This window comes from Mastomys coucha, unplaced genomic scaffold (genome assembly GCF_008632895.1).
Source record: "Mastomys coucha isolate ucsf_1 unplaced genomic scaffold, UCSF_Mcou_1 pScaffold6, whole genome shotgun sequence".
Taxonomy (NCBI): Eukaryota; Metazoa; Chordata; class Mammalia; order Rodentia; family Muridae; genus Mastomys; species Mastomys coucha.
Genome location: NW_022196912.1, coordinates 24,540,869 through 24,547,403, shown reverse-complemented (window position 1 = coordinate 24,547,403; position 6,535 = coordinate 24,540,869). Strand labels below are relative to the sequence as shown.

The 6,535-nt window shown below is 46.3% G+C and overlaps 1 pseudogene; it reads right to left on the bottom strand.

Moving 5' to 3' along the window:
- Positions 1-4,187: 4,187 nt before the first annotated feature.
- LOC116080511 lies at positions 4,188-4,607 on the bottom strand (annotated as a pseudogene).
- Positions 4,608-6,535: the final 1,928 nt, after the last annotated feature.

Genomic DNA, 6,535 nt, shown 5'->3' with positions numbered 1-6,535 from the left:
AACAAAATTTACAAAATATCTTTCCACAAATCCAGCCCTACAAAGGATATTAGATGGAAAACATCAACATAAGGAGTGAAACTACACCCTAGAAGAAGCAAGAAAGTAATCTTTCAACAAACCCACACAAACCTAATTCCACACACTCTTCTAGGTCACTCAGTACCCAACAGTTCTAGTAGGGTGGCCGATTACCTGAGTTGGATCCCCAGAACCCACACAGAAAAAGGAAAGAACCACCTCCTGAGGGTTGAGCTCTAGCATCCTCACGAGGTGGTAAGTGACCACTGCCTAGTCTAATTTTCTAGACTTTTATTTTTAATCTGAATACTTTGCCTGTAATTATGTATATGCCAATGTATTCATAGCATCTGCACAATCAGAAGAGGGCTTCAGATCCCTGCAACTGGAGTTAACAGATGGCGGTCAGCCTCCATGTGGTGCTAGGACCCAGGTCCTCTGTCAAGAGCAACGAGTGCTCTTATCTGCTCAGTCATCTCTCCAGCAGCCCTCCTGCACATTTAAAACATTAAAACAGATGGAGAGCAAGGAGGACAACCACACTAGTCTCTGTCCCCCACACATATACACACATGTGTACACATGGATGTCACACACCCCCACAAAAACACTAAATTTGGTGATTGACATAAATGGAAAGATTCAAGAAACTTAACAGTAAGATTACTCAGACACACCAGAAGAAGGCATCAGATTCTAGTACAGATGGTTGTGAGCTGTAGCCCCCAGCGGCCACGGGTTACTTGGATTCCTGGGAAAAAAAGATGGGGCTACATGGGGAGACGACAAGAGAAGAATGAGACCAAGACAAGTTTCCGATCAAGGCCCAATGATTACTTAGGAGTCTGAGTATATATATAAAGGGACGGGACCCATCCCCCTCTAGGTCAGGATCTTGTAGCCTCAGCAGCAGCGTCTTGTTGCTTGTGGCAGGCAGACAGACTCAGCAGCTCAGCAAGTGGTGGCTCCTTGTAGGAAGCTGCAGATGTAGCAGGACAATAGACTTCACCTAGGTCGGAAGGCTTCACCCTAGGTGAGTTAACCTAACTGGCTGTGGCAGAGCAAGGTCTGAATCAGCCTGCTCCAGGCTGGGGCAGGGTACAGTGATCCACCGTAAGGATGCTGGGAATTGAATTCAGGACCTCTGGAAGAGCAGAGTCATCTTTCCAGTCCGTTTAAAAAATCTTAAAAGGAAAGATTTGTCAATTCAGAATTCTAGCTTCAGTGAAAAGTTCCTATAATAATATTTTGTCAGAGGAAGAAAAATTAAGATTTTGGTTATGGCCAAACACTTCTGAGAAACTAAGTGCCTATTTTACATGTCAAAGCAGATCTGGCCTCCAAGATCTCCCAGCATCCCTCATTGCCTACCTGGCATACTCTGTCTCCATCCTTGAATGTTCCAGCTCAGCAGCTGAGCTGCCCCTCCCCCAGGTGCTCTCCCCCATTGATCCAGACATTTCATCTCCCCACTCTCTTGCTCAAGAGCTTTCTTTCTCTCTCAACTCACCCACCCCTGTTCCCTTGGTCACTGCCTTGGCCTCTGGCCTCTGTCCTTGGAGACAATAAGCCTGCATTCAATATAATTGAATCTGGCTTGAATTGACTCATTTCAACATCAGACAAATAACTTATCAAATATATCTGAAAGAATGTGTGAGCAAGTCTCTCCAGCAGAAGACAAGGCTACTGGAGGGAGACTTGGGCTTGAAGAATGAATAAACAGAAGGGGCTACTGGAGGTGGAGAAAGATTTAAGCTGGTTCCATGTGAACATGGGAGAAGGAGGAATGTAATTTACTGAGCCTAATGGTGTATGGAAATGCCATATGGAAGACTACTATTTTGTAAACCCAGTTTTATTCCTTTCTCCATTTTTCATGTGTGACCGCATGTGTTGTATACATGTCTTTGGGTTTTTTTTGCATGTATGTGGGTGCACATGTGTACATGCGTATGAAAGCCCAAGCTGAAGAGGAGAAGAAAAGATCATTTAGTAGAAATATATAGTGTATAAGCTTTTACTTAAAGGGCATGGAAATTTTTCTCTGAAATGAGTCAAGAATGTAGGCCAGCTAGCTCCAGAAACCGCTTGTAAGTCTTACCATCTAGGTGGTTCCAGGGAGCAGTCAATCACAAAGTGAATGACAAAGACAATGATAAAGCCACATTCTTGAGAATAACAAGTATGCAGGATGTTTTCCTCATGACCCTGACTCCTGACTAAATCATGGGTCCCTCTGAAATTTTCCACTGTTTTTATGTTTCCTTGGCTACCCCCTCACTCCCCCTCATTTGTGGTTTTTTCCTTTAAATACCCCACACTTCTTGTGCTCTGGGTCAAGCTCCTCTGCCCTGGGGAAGAGGGTTACGAGCTCTTCCCCAGTATACTGGCTTCCCCCACCCCCAATAAACCTCATGCTGTTTGCATCAAGATCAGTCTCTTGTGAATTTTGGGTGGCTTGAAAGAAGGTCTCCCTTAGCAGGGGTCTTTCAAAGCTTGATGTCAGAAATAGTCTCAGTTGCTTTTCCACCTCAATCATTGGAGACAGGGTCTCTCAATCAAACCCAGAGCTAGTTGGTATGGCTATTCTTGCTAGCCAGCTTGCTCTGGAAATTCTATCTCTTCCACCTTCTGAGGTTGGAATTACAGGTATGCCACCAAACTCATCCAAACTTTCCATGGGTTTCTGGGGATCCAACTTCCAGTCCTCACATTTGCACAAAAAGCACTTTAACCATGGAACCATCTTTTGTAACCACTCCTGGTCTTTTGTAAGCTAACTATGAGAGTTTACACTCAAGAGGTTGGAGAAACAAGGGAGGGCATACCTGTGAGGAAACTTCTAGATTAGATTAGCCTAGACTTGCCTATGAAGGGTTACATTGATTAAGTTAACCGAAGTGGGAAAATCCACCCTGAAATTGGCAATGTGGGGTCAGGCTCCCCAAGAAAAGGCCCTACAATGCCACTATGTGAAGCTGTGAAGGTGAAGACATAGAGACCACAGGATTTCCAGAGAGGAAAGCCAGGTAGAGGCATAATGTGGGGTTTGCTTGCATTAGGCGATGTGTACTACAGATGGCAACATTGGAGGAAGAAGCCACTCAATCCTCCAGGAACCCAAAAAATTCCATCATGAGCCCAAGCTGCTGGACACAGAGATGCAGGAAGCACTTCTCTTTGGACTGGGAATGTTTACTTTGTATACCTTCATGCTTTAAGGATGTAACTTGCTTTTAATCATGCTGAAGCTCAGAGTTAAGACATTTCCCTGAAATGTTATAAAAGACTTAGAAGTTTCAGAACTGTTAGACTACAGACACTTTTGAAGTTTGGCTGCAAACTTTTTGTGTTAGGAGGTAACATGAACCTATGAAGACAAATAGTAGAAGAATGTGGATTAAGACTGATATGTTTGGGGGCCAACAAGATTACTCAGCAGGTAAAGCTGCCTATTGTCAAATGTGACTACCTGAATTTGATTTTCAAGATCCACATGGTGGTAATAACAGACTCCTGAAGGTTGTCTTTTGACCTCCTCACACGTACCTTGGTACCCAAACATGCACACACAAATGTGTGTGTGTGTGTGTGTGTGTGTGTGTGTGTGTGTAGGTGTGATAAAAAATATGCTTCATATGTTTGGGTCAAGTTGACAAGGGGCAGAGTTTTGATCATTAATACTGTCAAATGACAGGATCTAGAATCACCAAAGGCACTATGAGTGACTGATTATCCAGATTAGGTCAGCCTCTGGGCATGCTTTTGAGTGCCATAGGCCAGACAGCCTTTGCCTCTCAACCCAAGGGAGAACAGGGTCCTGGTACAGTTCGGCAAGACATCGGTGGATTGACAGACAGACTCAAATTAGGCATCAGACAATTTTGGGGGGTCATTACAAAAGAAAAAGAAAAGTCAGGCAGAGTAATGTTCAAGATACATTCGAGGTCATCTGAAGCACAGTGAGTCTAAAGCAGCAGCCCCCTCTGTGGACAGGAGCCGCACCCCCAGGATCAGAGCGCTTGGACCCTGTGGGGCGGGTGGAGTCCCGAGGGTCTGCAGGCACAGAAGAGTAGAGACTCGAACCCTCGCAGCACACTTTCCTTTTTTTTTCCTCAGAGCAAGACTTTTTAATGAATATATTTTACAAATACACTGGAGAATCATGGGATGCTTCCTGCATTGGATGCAATCCTGGGCCACAAGTCTGCACACTCCTTTGCCACTGGACCTGTGATAGCAGAACCTTTCATCTCGCCTTTATTGTTTACTATGACTCCTGCGTCTTCAAAATAAAGAAACACCCCATCTTTTCTTCGATATGACTTTCGTTGTCGAATTACCACTGCTGGATGTACCTTTTTCCTTAGTTCTGGTTTGCCCTTCTTAACTGTGGCCATCACCATGTCCCCCACACCAGCAGCAGGAAGTCCATTCAACTGTCCCTTGATTCCCTTCACAGAGATGATATACAAGTTTTTGGCTCCTGTGTTGTCAGCACAGTTGATCACAGCTTCTACAGGAAGACCCAGGGAAATCCGGAATTTCGCTCTGGAGTACCCACCATGTCCTCGCTTTGACATCTTGAACGTCCAGAAAGAGGCAGAAAGTCGCAGCACACTTTCACACACACACACACACTCACTCCGCTCAAGGTCCAGCCCATCCTTAGTAAACACCCAACTATGCTAATCTTCTAGGCTAGCAGAGATATGCCCCGGGGGTCCCACTCTTGCTAATTCCTGGGAGTAGCTCAGCTGCGATTCTAATGTGACTGAAAACGGGATAAACAACTCCCATTCTGTAAACGTCAATGCCTGACTTTCCTTCACTATCTCCCTAACAATGCTGGAGGCAATTAGTCTGAATGGGTAACACACTTTACCAAATTCCAGGCCAAGGTTCAGCTCAGCAAAGATTAGGGTATTGGAACATTGGTGAAGGTCAGTCAGAAAGCAACATCCAATTTGGTTTAGCTATTAGTAAATCATATCTTGGGGGGCACCTAGCACTCGAGACCCTCCATCAACTATCACAAGGACAACTCTGGGCCATCTCTGAGTTAGGGAATGACAAAAGGTCCCCAGGAGACTAGCTTCTCTGAAGTTTTTTGCCTTGTGAACTCCTGTCACTCAGACTTGCCTGGAGTGTGTGTGGCACCTGAGAGTTGTTATCTTGACTTCATTAATTGAGGTAGGAAGATCCACCCTAGAAGTGGAAATTATTTCCTGGGTCCTGGACTACATAAAAAAGAGAAAGTTAATAATGTGGAGGTAAAGTTTGCTCTCTCCTTTCACCATATGGATCCCAGGAACTGAACTCATGCCTTTAGGCTTGGTCTTTACCCACTGGGCCATCTTGACAGTTCAAGAATAGATGAATTAAATAAAGGCGGTAAGGGAGAAAGAAGGGGCAGCAGACAGCCAGAGGTATTAGCTCAAACTTAGTATCCCTGGACTTACGAGGATGAGACAGGAGAAGTACCTCAAGTTCAAGTCTACACTTCAAGTGTACTGAGCTACAGACTACAACCTTGCCTGGGGGTGCAGGAGAGAAGAAGAAAGAAGGAGGAGAAAGAGGAGGAAAAAGAAGGAGGGAGAGAGGAGGAGGAAGAAGACGAGAAATGTGGGGCAGTGATCTATTCGGGCAACCTGGTCCTGGTCGAGTACCTGTCTGGAACTCTGGAGACCAGGTGGGTGCCAATTTCTGCCTGCATGGGACAGAAGGTGTTTGGCCACACCTCCTGGGCCCCTGGCTTTTGTTTCAGTCCCAACCACTCACAGCACCCCCCAGGAGAAGTTTGTGCTATCACTTACACAATGCCCCAAGCTCCCAGCATTCTAGCTGGACCCTACCCCCAGTCTCCTGAACCCTACACCCAGTCTCCTGGACCCTACCCCCAGTCTCCTGAACACAGCCAGATATGCCCTGCCCCACAGACAGGTAGCCCAGCCCCACCATAAAAGGGGTAGTTCACCCCTTCCTCTCTCCTCTGCCCCTTCTCTCTCCTTGCTCTCTTCCTCTCTTGCCCTCTTCCTCTCTTCTCTCCTTCTTTTCTCCCTTCCCCCCTTTCTCTCATTCTTCTCTCCTTCTTCTCCTTTCTCTCTCTCCATGTAGTCACGGCCAGCCTCTTTTCTCCTTTTTCTACAATAAAATATCTTACAATGTATTGCCTCCTTTTAACTAGATGCGCTGGGATTACCTGGCCCCAGCATTTGCAGACTGAGAACTCCTGCCCTGGCACAAGACAGCCTCGCTGCCGCCTTTTTCCCCTCCCGCTTCTCCCCTTGTTCTCAACCTCTCCGAGACATCCAGCATCACCGGTGATGTCCACAGGCAGGAACCTATGTCCCTGGTTTTTCGGGAGGCCAAGGGACTGCTTGTAGCTGTCTTGTTATCTCTACCGGCCACGGACTGGGACCCAGACGCCCAGCCCTCGGCAGAGCGGAGTGTGCAGGCAGACATCTATACCTGCGCTGCCCAGAGCACAGAAACTCTGGCCATGTATAGG